Consider the following 12,615-nt stretch of genomic DNA (forward strand, 5'->3'; position numbering starts at 1 on the left):
CCATGTTGGGCTCTGCCCTCAGCGTGGAGTCTGCTTGAGATTCTTTCTCCCTCTCTCTCTCCCTCCAGCTCATGCTATCTCTTTCTCTCTATCTCAAATAAATAAATTAAAAATTAAAAAAAAAAAATAAAGACACAACCTGAGCTTGCTAAGTGATATAAAATTAATAAAAACTGCACCTCATTGGAATCTAGGGTGTTACGGGATTTTTTTGTACACTTAGCTCTTCAACTGATTTGATTTGGATTCTGGATAAATTATTTGGTACCTTGGTTAAGTGAGCTTGTGAAGAAATTTTGATATATACAACCACTTCACATTGAGCTAATAGCTATGTTTGCCAAATATTTTGTAGGTAGAAAAGATTACAGAGCAAAGAATGCTGGGTTTCCATAAGAGAACTGCACTGTAACGTGTACATAAAGACTGGGCAATTACCAAGGAGAAATAGGCCTGACAATAAAGGCCAAATATATGCAACTCCCTTCTTTTGCTGAAAATCTGTCCTAGTTTCATGCTATTATATATTAACATAATATCGTATTTTCCACTAATGGTACTATTAAAATTCACGGGATATGTTTCCCAACGAAGATTCTGCATCACAACATATTATAAAAGCAAAGGTATGATTATAAGATATACTCAACTTATTAATGTAGTAAAAGTCCCATATATTTGAAAAATATATACATCTTTATATTAAAACTACATTTCTACTGTATTGTAAATTATAACAACATAAATTAACACACTAACTTTAATTACCACTTATTTACACCAAGCCTTTTCCCCAACAAGAAAGATACATGTTTAGGGGTGTTTGTGTGAGTTAGATGGCTGGCATCTTTTTTTTTTTTTTAAGATTTTATTTATTTATTTGACAGAGAGAGACACAGAGAGAGAGGGAACACAAGCAGGGGGAGCGGGAGAGGGAGAAGCAGGCTTCCTGCGGAGCAGAGAGCCCAATTTGTGGCTTGATCCCAGGACCCTGGTATCATGACCTGAGTTGAAGGCAGATGCTTAACGAACGACTGAAACCACCCAGGCACCCCACACTGGCATCTTTTAAAAAAAACTGTCCAAGAGGGGCCCCTGGCTGGCTCAATCAGTTAAGTGACTGACTCTTGGTTTCAGCTCAGGTTGTGATCTCAGAGTCATGAGATCTGAGCCCCGAGTCAGGCTCTGTGCTTAGTGCAGAGTCCACTTGGGACTATCTCTCCCTCTTCCTCTGCCCCTCCCCCTGCTCACACACACACTCTCTCTCAAATAAATAAATAAATCTTAAAAAAAAAAAAAACTGTTCAAGAAAGTTTGGAGTAATTAATTTTCACGTAGCATGGGGAGGTAATCAGAATCATTCTCCCATATTTCTTTAATTCTAAGGTACCGTATGTTGTATGGTATGCCCTTAAACTAAATTTGTAACACTTTTTTTGGAAAGAGAGAAAGCTGGTATAGCAATGTGCACATTAGGAAAAAATTTTGGTTTTTATAAATTTTATAATGATAAAAAGGTATCAAAATGCAGTAAATATTTTTATTTACTTTAAAATTAAATTTAAATTTAAGCTTAATTTCTACAGCAATTGTTAGAAAATTTAATTATGCAGTCTTTGTTGAAGATGATTTATAATTATTATGATTGATTTAGAAATCTCCATCCATTTTAAAATTCAAAACTTTGGCTAAAGCCATCAATTATCTGAAACTCTCTCAGTCATGTATGAGAGGTCAGTGCCTCAGTTGATCCTATAGTGAGTTTCATGGAGAGTACAGCAGGTAGAGTCCTTGCTGAGTAATTTATTGATGGTGAATGATGAATCGCTCCCAAGTTTGCTCATGATTCCGATCCTTTGAATCATTGAAATATCAAAAGAATGAGTATACAGCTACTAGGAAGTGTGAATATTTTAGCTTACTCACAGTCTCTTTGAAGCAAAGGCACATCTTGTGCATAGGTGTAAAGAAATATATTTTTGGGAAAATAATTCTGGTTACAGTAGAAGGTAGTGACCTCTGGGGCTTCATTTATTACTGGCGAGAGTTTAGAGCCCTCTAGACATTGATTGACATGATGGGTTTATTTTAATCAGCAATTACAAAGATTGACTAAGTGCTAGACATCAGTAAGTAGATTACTGGGTAAAAATCAGCTTTTCCTCCTTGTACAAAACCTAGATGCATCCTATCAAGGGGCAGAATTAAACAGGCAAGGGAAAATTTATTCAAGACTGCTGCAATAGGGGAGATATTGGACTCAACGCTGCTGAAACAAAGGCAGGAGAGTTTTTCAGTGCTGGGGCGAACTAGTGGACTAGTACTGGAAGACACCAAGCAGGGAGATTGGTCAGTGACAAATACACCATCTGTGTTTTCTAACTGGCACTTATTGAGGTAGACTCTTACCATCCCACAGAGAATGGGGGTGCTATCTTTCTTGTTTATGTTTCAAACACTTGGCTCCCAGGTCACTGAGAAAGATACTCCTTGGTTGTAAAACTATCAAGAGGTTGGAAGAGATTTACATCTCAAAGGGACAGAGAAAGAATTTCCAGTTGCAAGTTTTCTAATGCAAATGCTTGAAGTAAGGAGAGGTAGGGGCCTGTAGTTGGGAAGAAAACTGCCTAAAGTTAGTCGTGCTGAGAGGAACGTAAGGCTGGTTGGTTGGTCAATCTAAACCTGGAACGCAGATACAGATCTGTTTGCCAATTCTAGACAAAAGCCTGTAAGAAGAGGAAGCTCTGTTAATCTCCCATTCTCCCTAATCTGATTTAGATGTTTCACTTATGTGTTCTCACAGGGGCACAGTCTGGTCAATATCAGAATTTATCAGGTCTAATTGCAATTTTTTATCTCTTTATTACTGTTGACACTAGACTACAAACTTCAGAGGACAGGGATCCTGTTTACATTTGTAATCTCAGGACCTATTGTAATGCCCCCCACCTTATAGTACCTCAACTGACACCTGCTAAATTAAACCGAAATCTGAAAATTTCAGAAAAAGGTAGCTGAGCTGGAAAATAAGAATGTGGGAATTATAAAAGAATTAAGAGCCTTTAGTTTGGTAAGGGAATATGATCAGAGACCATGTATTCCTAGAAGGTATGAACTCTTCCAATAAATCTTAGAAAACTAGAAGTGGGCCACACACAGTGAAGATAATAAGAGGAAAGGGAGTTCACATTGAATGTTCTCTATATGGTAGATACCATGCTAGCATACCAGATTTTTTTTTTTTTTTAAGATTTTATCCATTCACCTGACAGAGACAGCAAGAGAGGGAACACAAGCAGGGGGAGTGGGAGAGGGAGAGCAGACTTCCCGATGAGCAAGGAGGCCAATGCAGGGCTCCATCCCAGGACTCCGGGATCATGACTGAGCCGAAGGCAGACGCTTAACGACTGAGCCACCCAGGCGCCCCTAGCATATCAGATTTAATCCTTTGAAAGGCAAGGAAAGCATTGCAAGCCCCACTTTATAAGTAAGGAGACTGACATCTAGAGTGGCCATATAATTATAAACTTAAATTGTAATAGTTTAAAGTTTTAGAAGAAGGGGCAAATAATCAATACTCTAAACTTTGTATATTAGATCATATCCTTAAGAAGGGATCATCCCCAAAATAGAAATAGAATTAATACAGTATTAGATGTATCATTAAGTGCTAGAGACAAGGAAGGTTATAAAGAAAACAGATGATGTTTGGGGTACCTTCCGAACTTGCAAAGGTGGTTTCACCACAGGAGACTGTCTCTTGGCAGCTCTATCAGCTCTGCATTATTGGGTTGGCATTAGTGGAGTTCTCCTGTACTTAGGACGTTCTCCATGATTCTTCAGTAACAGAATATCTTTGTTTCTTTGATTCTATTATTACTGAAAAAGATTGTTTAAAGGAACAACCTTTTTTGTTTTTTTCAGATACACATTGGGAATGCTATATATTAAATCTCACTATGTGCTAGAGATGTGCTGGTAGTCCCCTTATATCTCCCTACATATCAGGCAGGAAATAGTAAGGCTACTGATGCCAGTCCCATCTGGATATTACTGAACTGAAGAGGGAGGTCTGGGACAAAAGCAAACAGACAAAGGGAATTTAATTAACAATTCAGTTTGATCTGAAAGTCTGATCAAATTCAATTACACCCAAGTCAGGCTTATATGGAACTTATTTTTCAAAATAATATGGATTTACAGTTTTTATTCGGAATTTGGGGTAAGAAGGAAAACAATAATTTAAGCTAGTCAGTAAAAGGAACATCTTCTTTATGTTTCTTTGAAATCCTTTGGTGAATCCCTTAACTTGTCATCTCACTGATTTTACCCTTTTCTAGAAAAAAGCATACTGGTAGGAAGTAAGATCTAGTGCTTTTCCAGTGTACTGTTGGCATTCTTCCAAGTCTTCTGGAAAACGCTATTCTATCACTTATATTCCTATAGAACTTTGAATTGCAATGAAGAATCCTCTTACACAGCCTCTTACACAAAAGCCTCTTAGACAAAAGTATCAGGATATTCTTAAATAAACTATATACAAATGGATATATTTAAAATAATTATTACTACATCATCATGCCCCAGTAAGAATGCAAGGTTGCTTAGCAACAGGATCAGGCAACCTTAACAAGAAAATGCATGGAAACAATGTTGAAAAGTGATTGAAACCTTAAAAAGGCAAATTCTTTGAACTAAATTTTTGTGAAAAGATAATACGTCATGGAGAGAATGAGTTTTTTAATCTAAGAATTGTTTCCTGATATTGGTGCAGCATTATTTCAAGGCTAAACATCAACTACTTTCTGTAGAGTAGATACAGCAATAGTACTTCTAGTCTTCACATAATTTAGGATACTTAAAAAATATTTTTTATCAGGGTTAGCTTGAAAATACATAATATTTTAATGCTGTCCCATTAATTATAATTAAAACTATAGAGATATATAAAGGTGTTTCAAAAATAAGTAAACACTCCAAGTATATTTGATTAAACTACAGGTGTTCTATTTTTTTGTCATCATATATAACTAGACAATAAAAAACTCAAAAATTATATTCTTATCTTTTAAATTTGAACATACACACATATGCAAACATACATTATCTAATTCTCATTTCCAGTTTTTTAAAAAAGAACCTACAAAGCACTGTCTCTTTTGGAATATTAAGTTGACTAATTTTTGACTAGTTTGACTGACTGGGCTAATTTTATCCTATACTACCTGTAAAATTACTGACTTGCTTCTGCTAATAACAATGAAAACAAATCTGGTATACGTGGGCTTTCTTGATGTAAGTGCATAAACACTCAGCAAATTCAGTCAAAGAATAAGCTCAGGTCTCCTGAATGGGGAGGCAGAAAATCCCAACTCTGATCCTAGTCCTGTCCTTGCTTTCAACAAGTCACTTAACCATTCTAGACCTCATCTTCCTCCTCTATAAAAGGAGACCTCCAAAATTCTTGCCAGGTCTAATACTCCTGATGTCCGTGTCCATTAATTCTTCTCATGGAAGAAGTGGTTGTTTTATTGAATTTGGTTAATTGGTCTTTATGAGAATATTAAAAGTAGCAGGCCTATCCATCAATACTGTTCACATATCTAGCAGAAAATTTTCATTACTGATTTCCTTTTTGCTTTTTCTTTGTGTGTGATTATATGTTGCAGAGCTAATTTTTAGTTCTGGAAGCTTAAAACATGCAGGTGCAGGTGAAATATGCCACAGCCCTCTATACCAAGCCATTCTGTTTTAAAACAACTGGCTTTTTTTCAGTTTTTAGAAGAGGGCTAGATGAGCATATCTGTCTACTTTTCTTAAGAAGTTTTATAACATCACCAAAAGGTCATCCTTAAACAGTCAGACAAGGTCAACAACAAAATCTTGGAAAATAGCCAGTGCATCAACAAAAGAAACGCGGTGGACTATTTACATACAGATACTAAGTTTAAATAGGCAGCAGAATACAAGAGTTTCGGGGGGAGGGGGGCGGATATGGGAGAGTTCCTTTACAGACATAGCAAAGAAATAATTTCAAGAGATGCCTCATAATATTAAACTGTTGAGAACCAACAGCAGTAACCAAACCTGGCCCCCAGTAATTGGTAAATTTATTTATAAAGAAGTTGGAAGCAACATGTCTAAGATATGAGTCACAGAAGATTCATGGGCCACACCCACACTGGGTCCTATGTGCCATTTTCAAAACAAAGAGAAGTTGATGTAAATATTTTAATTGCAAGGAAGTGAAACAGTGGTTTTTAATCCCACCAGTTGATGCCAGGCCAGGTTTTCTATTATGCAACTGAGGATGTAGTCACAAAGTATTGAAAGCAAAGTAGTAGAGATGCTACTCTTTTCTTCCCATGAAAATACCACTTCTACTATTAGTTCTAAAGGAATAGAGAGCTTATAACAGAGAACACATTAGAAAAGCATCACATATTTAAATCCGGAAACTTAATATTGACAAGCTTAGGAGGAGAGAAAGCTACAGAAATCATCAATGAAGACTTTGCACCTTCAGTTGAAATTTGTAAAATTATAAACAAAAATGGAGAATTCTCTGCAATTTGTATTCCATCCATGATTCAAGGAAGTGACTTGGAAGAAGTTTACTAGGTTGAAAAGTAACCTGCTGGGAAATATGGATACCACCAATACAGAAACAATAATATAAGATAGAGACGTATTTTTTGTAGCAAAGGATTTCACCAGCTTTGTAAGAGAGGATTTTATGGTTGACACCAGAATCATATTGTAGTTATACCTATTGAAAATTTTAGATTATGGACTACATAAATATATAAGTAGGAGAAACAGTCAATAAATTGTACACAATATATTACAGTAGTAAACATTTGGTTCTTGTCAGTGAATAATTTTACAGTCTTTTTGTGCTGTGTCTTTTGGGAAGTGAGAAGTTTAAAATAAGATCAACCAGATTTCTACAAGGCACTTTCTGATGCTCAAAGTAGGCAGGCTACAAAATGGTGCATGGCCAAGGCCATGTGGGAATGTGCCTGTTTCTTGCAGTTTGAATTATATTATACATTCTGTAATATACAGGGGCACACAGTATTTTATAAGCAATGCTTTTCAAGCAAACTCTTATGCAGGAGTAGTAGTCCCCTTCAAACCCTCCTTGTCTAACTAATGAGAATAGACCTGAGGCAAAACTACAGTGTTTGCTTAAGTTTCATCAAGCTCCACTTTCTGAGTCTTTCCCCTGTGAGTCTACCATTCTGTCCCCTCTGTTACCTAATACCCTCTGCAGAAATCTTATGCCCTCGAGTTCTCTTCCCTCCTACACATCATCAAAATTTGCTTTTGGATCATTCTGGCTAAGGAAAAATGACTAAGATCTTAAGGTACAATGGGTATTTGAATTTCAATGGAGAAGGAAGATTTAAGCTAAAGGGATGAAGTGTGGAGGTAAAGGGGTGCGCATTGACTATCAAGCACCTGTTAAGCATTTTTAGGCATTGGATCTTTCTTGTATATCTCCAATCATAAAGCTAGTCCTGCAAGCCATATGTAATTAGAAGTAATTGTATAAGGATCAAGACGCCAGTAAATAAAAATAATTTCTTCGTAGTTCATAAATAAGATGTAGATTAACTTAAAGAGTACACAAAAATTGCTCCCTGTTTCCTGAACATAAACTAGCTAGCAGGGAAAAGGAGTTTGATAAACTGGCCTTGGTGTTGGTGAATGGCAAGGAAAATTCAGTGTGGAATTACAGATGGAAAGTAGGCCAAATGATATGTGTGTGTGTATCCATGTGTGTGTTTTTTTTTTTTTTTTAAGATTTTATTTATTTATTTGACAGAGAGAGACACAGAGAGAGAGGGAACACAAGCAGGGGGAGAGGGAGAAGCAGGCTTCCTGCTGAGCAGGGAGCCCGATGCGGGGCTCGATCCCAGGACCCTGGGATCATGACCTGAGCCGAAGGCAGATGCCCAATGACTGAGCCACCCAGGCGCCCCTATCCATGTGTGTTTGTATAGAAGCTATCTCTGTCATCTAGGAAAAGACATCCAAAGTTAATGCACTGAGAAGAAGCTATAAAGTTCGACACATTTTTTGCTAAATTGGATCGTATTTGAGAAATGAATCAATAGCAATGACTTCCTTGAAAGGTCTCCTAAGGCTATTGATTTTTTTTTTTTTTTTTAATGGGACTGGTATGTAAGGAGGTTCTGAAAGGACACAGATAGATAATACTACCTGTCAAGGATTTTGGCATCAGGAGTTGAGCAAAACTATAATATGATAGAAAGCACAGTTTTCTTTGTCTCCTTACAACGTTAAAATGAAAAAGTGAAAAGACCTCTAAATTTTATTTTATATTTAGCAGTTATGTAAATTAAAACAGATTGATCTTAGGACTCATTATGGTTATTCAGTCACCAAAAAAAAAAAAAAAAACCCAAAACACATTTGCTTTGAAATGATTCCTGAACATGGATGCATTTCATATTTAGAATCGGATAGCAAAAGAAGACTGTTTAATATACATGGGTCAATATTTAGTAGTGGTCATTATTTGTGAAAAATAAATTAATTTTCTAACATTCCATCTTTTTTAACAAAAGAAGGATTTTATTTTTTCTTGTCAGATGTTCCTTTCTTCGTTAAGAGCCTGGGTGGCTCAGTTGTTAAGCGTCTGCCTTCACCTCGGGTCATGATCCCAGGGTCCTGGGATCGAGCCCCGCATCGGTCTCCCTGCTCAGCAGGAAGGAAGCCTGCAAATCCCTCTCCCACTCCCCCTGCTTGTGTTCCTTCTCTCACTGTTTCTCTCTCTGTCAAACAAATAAATAAATAAAATCTTTAAAAAAAATAAAGGAAGTGAAGAAAAAAGGAGTTACTAATTCTAAGCAAATCAGCTCCTTGATTTGCCTGATGATTATGAATATGAATAGAGGCTTTCTCTATAGTACAGTAGCTCTTAATAAAAAAAAAGTGCTGGCTCTAACATATTCTGCAAAGGAAAGTATGCCAAGACATAGTCAGCAATCTTTTTAAAATTTTTCTTAAGTTTAAAAATTATTGTCCTTTGCATGAATTCTACATTTCTCTTAAATCATTTTTACTGTGGAATATATGATGCTGTAATACTAAATTTATGAATAAAGTATTATAGGTTTCATATATCTCCATATCTTACACTGATAACATTTAAATCGAACGATAAATTGTTTTTTTGTTATTGTTGTTATTTTTTAATTTTTTAAAAGATTTTATTTATTTGACAGAGAGAGACACAGCGAGAGAGGGAACCTAAGCAGGGGGAGTGGGAGAGAGAGAAGCAGGCCTCCCGCAGAGCAAGGAGCCCAATGCTGAGGTGGGGGGTGGGGGTTGGGGCTCGATCCCATGACCCTGGGATCATGACCTGAGCTGAAGGCAGATGCTTAATGGGACTGAGCCACCCAGGCGCCCCTCGAACATAAATTGTTACTGTTTCACAAACTAGGAGATAATTGCTCTGATAACAAGCAAAAGAAGCTGACAGGAAAGACAGATTTTCCACTCTTTGCTCTTTAATGTTTGTGAGACTGTTTACTCTAGTTGTCCAATTAATGGCAACACATCACAAAGTTTTCCTGACTCCTGATTAATTATCTATAATTTCACTAGTTTTGTTATTGCTAAAGCTCCACTAGTTCTATATGTGAATATCTTACCTCACTCATTCTCTTTTCCTCTTTGACCTTCCTTGTATTCAGAAACCCCATGTCATTAATTTGTCCAGCAGTACCTGTTATAATCAGAGAAAAAGCAAAGAGGAATGAATGTAATGCCAATATAACCATTAATTGGAAGCCATGTTTTAGGGTATAAAAACAAGAGGATTAGAAATGATAGTTTAGTTTTAGGAAAGCTATATAGTATATAAATGGAACCCCAAATGGCACTGGAGATAATTTTCCAGAGCTTTATTATATTTGATACACATCCAGTTTGTGCCCATGGATGATGAACAACTAGTATTTCTAGACAAATGAGGTTAATAAAATGAAGTAGTAATGGCACTATTTACCTCAATCACGTTTCTTATGCTTTCTTTGTTTATTATGCTAGAAATTATATGACATTATTAGAGTAAAAGCATTATGATGACTTCACCATTGTGGAACATGAAACAAAATGAGAACTCAGGGCAAGGAAGGAAAGGAGTAAAGCAAGAAGGAAAAAGAAAAATGAAAGCTGAAACGTTTATTTCTTGGCCCACAGGTGCTAGGAGAGCTTACTTGTGCTTTCTTACTTAATCTTCATAATGCTATTGTCAGAATAGTATTAATGTATCCATTTTATAGACAAGTGACTGAGGCTGTTCAGCTACAGGTTGCCCTTAATTATCTGCCAGGTTTTCAAGCCTGGGTTGAGGACAGTCAGGGCAGGAATTTCAATCCTGGTCAAATCATGACCTGGTGGAGATACCATTCTGCAAGCTCAGAGTTTTGACCCAAATTTTGACATTTAAATGTTGCTTGTCTTTCTCCAGGATGATAGTCTCTGTTTTAAGAACAACTATAATTCTTTCCCCGTAACAGTTTTTCTGAGTTGTCTGTGCCAACTAAAGGTTTTGATTGGTTTTTATATTAACAAAGCCTTGGAATTACATGCAAAATGATGTGAAGAATTATTTATTTGTTTATATTTAAGGGAAGGGATACAGAGCTGTTATCAGATTCTCAAAACTCAATCAAAATATTATCTAATAATTTACATTAAATGAGGTAATGAATACTTCTTCTGGAACCAAACACTATTATAATTATTATTATTTTAAGATTTTATTTTTAAGTAATCTCTACACCCAACGTGGGGCTTGAACACAGAACCCCAAGATCAAGAGTTACATGTTCTACTGACTGAGCTCTACAATTATTTTTAATTCTTACAATGTCCCTGAAATATCTATTATCTCCATTTAACTGAGGCATAGAGAAGTCTAAATAAGTGACAGAGATGGAATTGAAATCCAGGTCAATTTCAACTTGAGAACCACTAATTCTATATACCCTGCACTGCCTCTCACTGTAGATAATCAATACATGTCCATTTATTTCCTTTACCCCATTTGGGGGATCAAAAAGCAACTAGTACAGATTAGTTTTAATGTAAATGCTATAATAATAATGCTAGCCAGCAGCTACTGAATATTCATATTGTGCTTGAAGCTGAGCATTAAGTACTTTATGGGCATTCTTTTATTTAAATCTCACATATCACATATATTACCTACCCGCTGAAGTAGGTAGTATAAACATGCTAAAGTGATTGAAATAACATGATCAGGTACCAGCAGTGAAACTGGGAACAAATTTCCTGGGTTGATGGCTGAATTTTGACCAACATATTAAGAGAAGGGATGAGCACTGATGAGAAGACTGGGAAGCTATTCATAGCAGGAGAAAGCACTAATGTAAGTGCTGTACTGTTTTGTTTAAGAACTGTGGGCCCTAGTAATGGGAAAACTGGGGTTCTGATGAAAACTGAAAGGAGGTTTCTTCTTGCAGTTTGAAAAAAATATAAACTGGTATCTCTTCATCTCTTCGTGTTTGAACATGACTGTTTTGTGGGTGTGTTGAAATAACTGATCCAAATTCTCTTTGAGATCTAGAATAAATGTTTATATTACAGAGGTAGAGTCCATGGAGATATCTTCCCAAGTCCATAAATACATCTTCATATCCCCACCCTCCTTTTTAAAGTGTTTTACACTCCGTGGAAATAGAGCCACGCTACGACCCAACAATTGCACTACTAGCTATTTACCCCAAAGATGCAAATGTAGTGATCTGAAGGGACACCTGCACCCCAATGTTTATAGCAGCAATGTCCACAATAGCCAAACTATGGAAAGAGCCCAGAGCACCCTTGACAGGTGAATGGATAAAGAAGATGTGGTATATAGAAGCGCCTGGGTAGCTCAGTCAGTTAAGCGTAATCTCAGATCATGATCCTAGGGTCCTGAGATCTAACCCTGCATTGGGCTCTCTGCTCAGCAGGGACCCTGCTTTTCCCTCTCGCACTCCTCCTGCTTGTGCGTGCTCTCTCTCTCTGTCAAATAAATAAATAAAATCTTTAAAAAAAGGAGATGTGGTATATATGTACAATGGTATACTACTCAGCCATCCAAAAAAAGTGAAATCTTGCCATTTGCAACGACATAGATGGAACTAGAGGGTATTATGCTAAGCAAAATAAGTCAATCAGAGAAAGAATTAACATATGATCTCACTCATATGTGGAATTTAAGAAACAAAACAGAGGGTTATAGGGGGAGAGGGGGAAAAATAAAACAAGACTAAATCAGAGAGGGAGACAAACATAAGAGACTCTTAACCATCGGAAACAAACAGGGTTGCTGAAGGGGAGGGGGTGGGGGAATAGGGTAACTGGGTGATGGACATTAAGGAGGGCACAGGATGTAATGAGCACTGGATATTATATAAGACTGATGAATCAATGAACTTTACCTCTGAAACTAATAATACATTATATGTTAATTAATTGAATTTAAGGAAGGAAAGAAGGAAAGGAAAGAAAAAGTGTTTTACACTGGAAAAAGAACAGCAACAACAAACACAATTTCCTTTTATCTAT

At 36.5% G+C, this 12,615-nt stretch overlaps 1 protein-coding gene and 1 long non-coding RNA gene across 3 annotated transcripts in view; one reads left to right on the forward strand and one right to left on the reverse strand.

The window, feature by feature from the left end:
* The window catches only part of PKIA (cAMP-dependent protein kinase inhibitor alpha), a 95,548-nt gene that overhangs the window by 36,208 nt on the left and 46,725 nt on the right, over window positions 1–12,615 (forward strand). The window lies entirely within an intron of this gene.
* LOC118014944 overlaps window positions 9,687–12,615 on the reverse strand; it is a 106,960-nt gene continuing 104,031 nt past the window's right edge. The window contains exon 3 of the long non-coding RNA XR_004680435.1: window positions 9,687–9,760. This is a non-coding gene — a long non-coding RNA (uncharacterized LOC118014944). The remainder of the gene's footprint in view (window positions 9,761–12,615) is intronic.

Source organism: Mirounga leonina, unplaced genomic scaffold (genome assembly GCF_011800145.1).
Source record: "Mirounga leonina isolate KUSES-001 unplaced genomic scaffold, KU_Mleo_1.0 Mir_165, whole genome shotgun sequence".
Taxonomy (NCBI): domain Eukaryota; kingdom Metazoa; phylum Chordata; class Mammalia; order Carnivora; family Phocidae; genus Mirounga; species Mirounga leonina.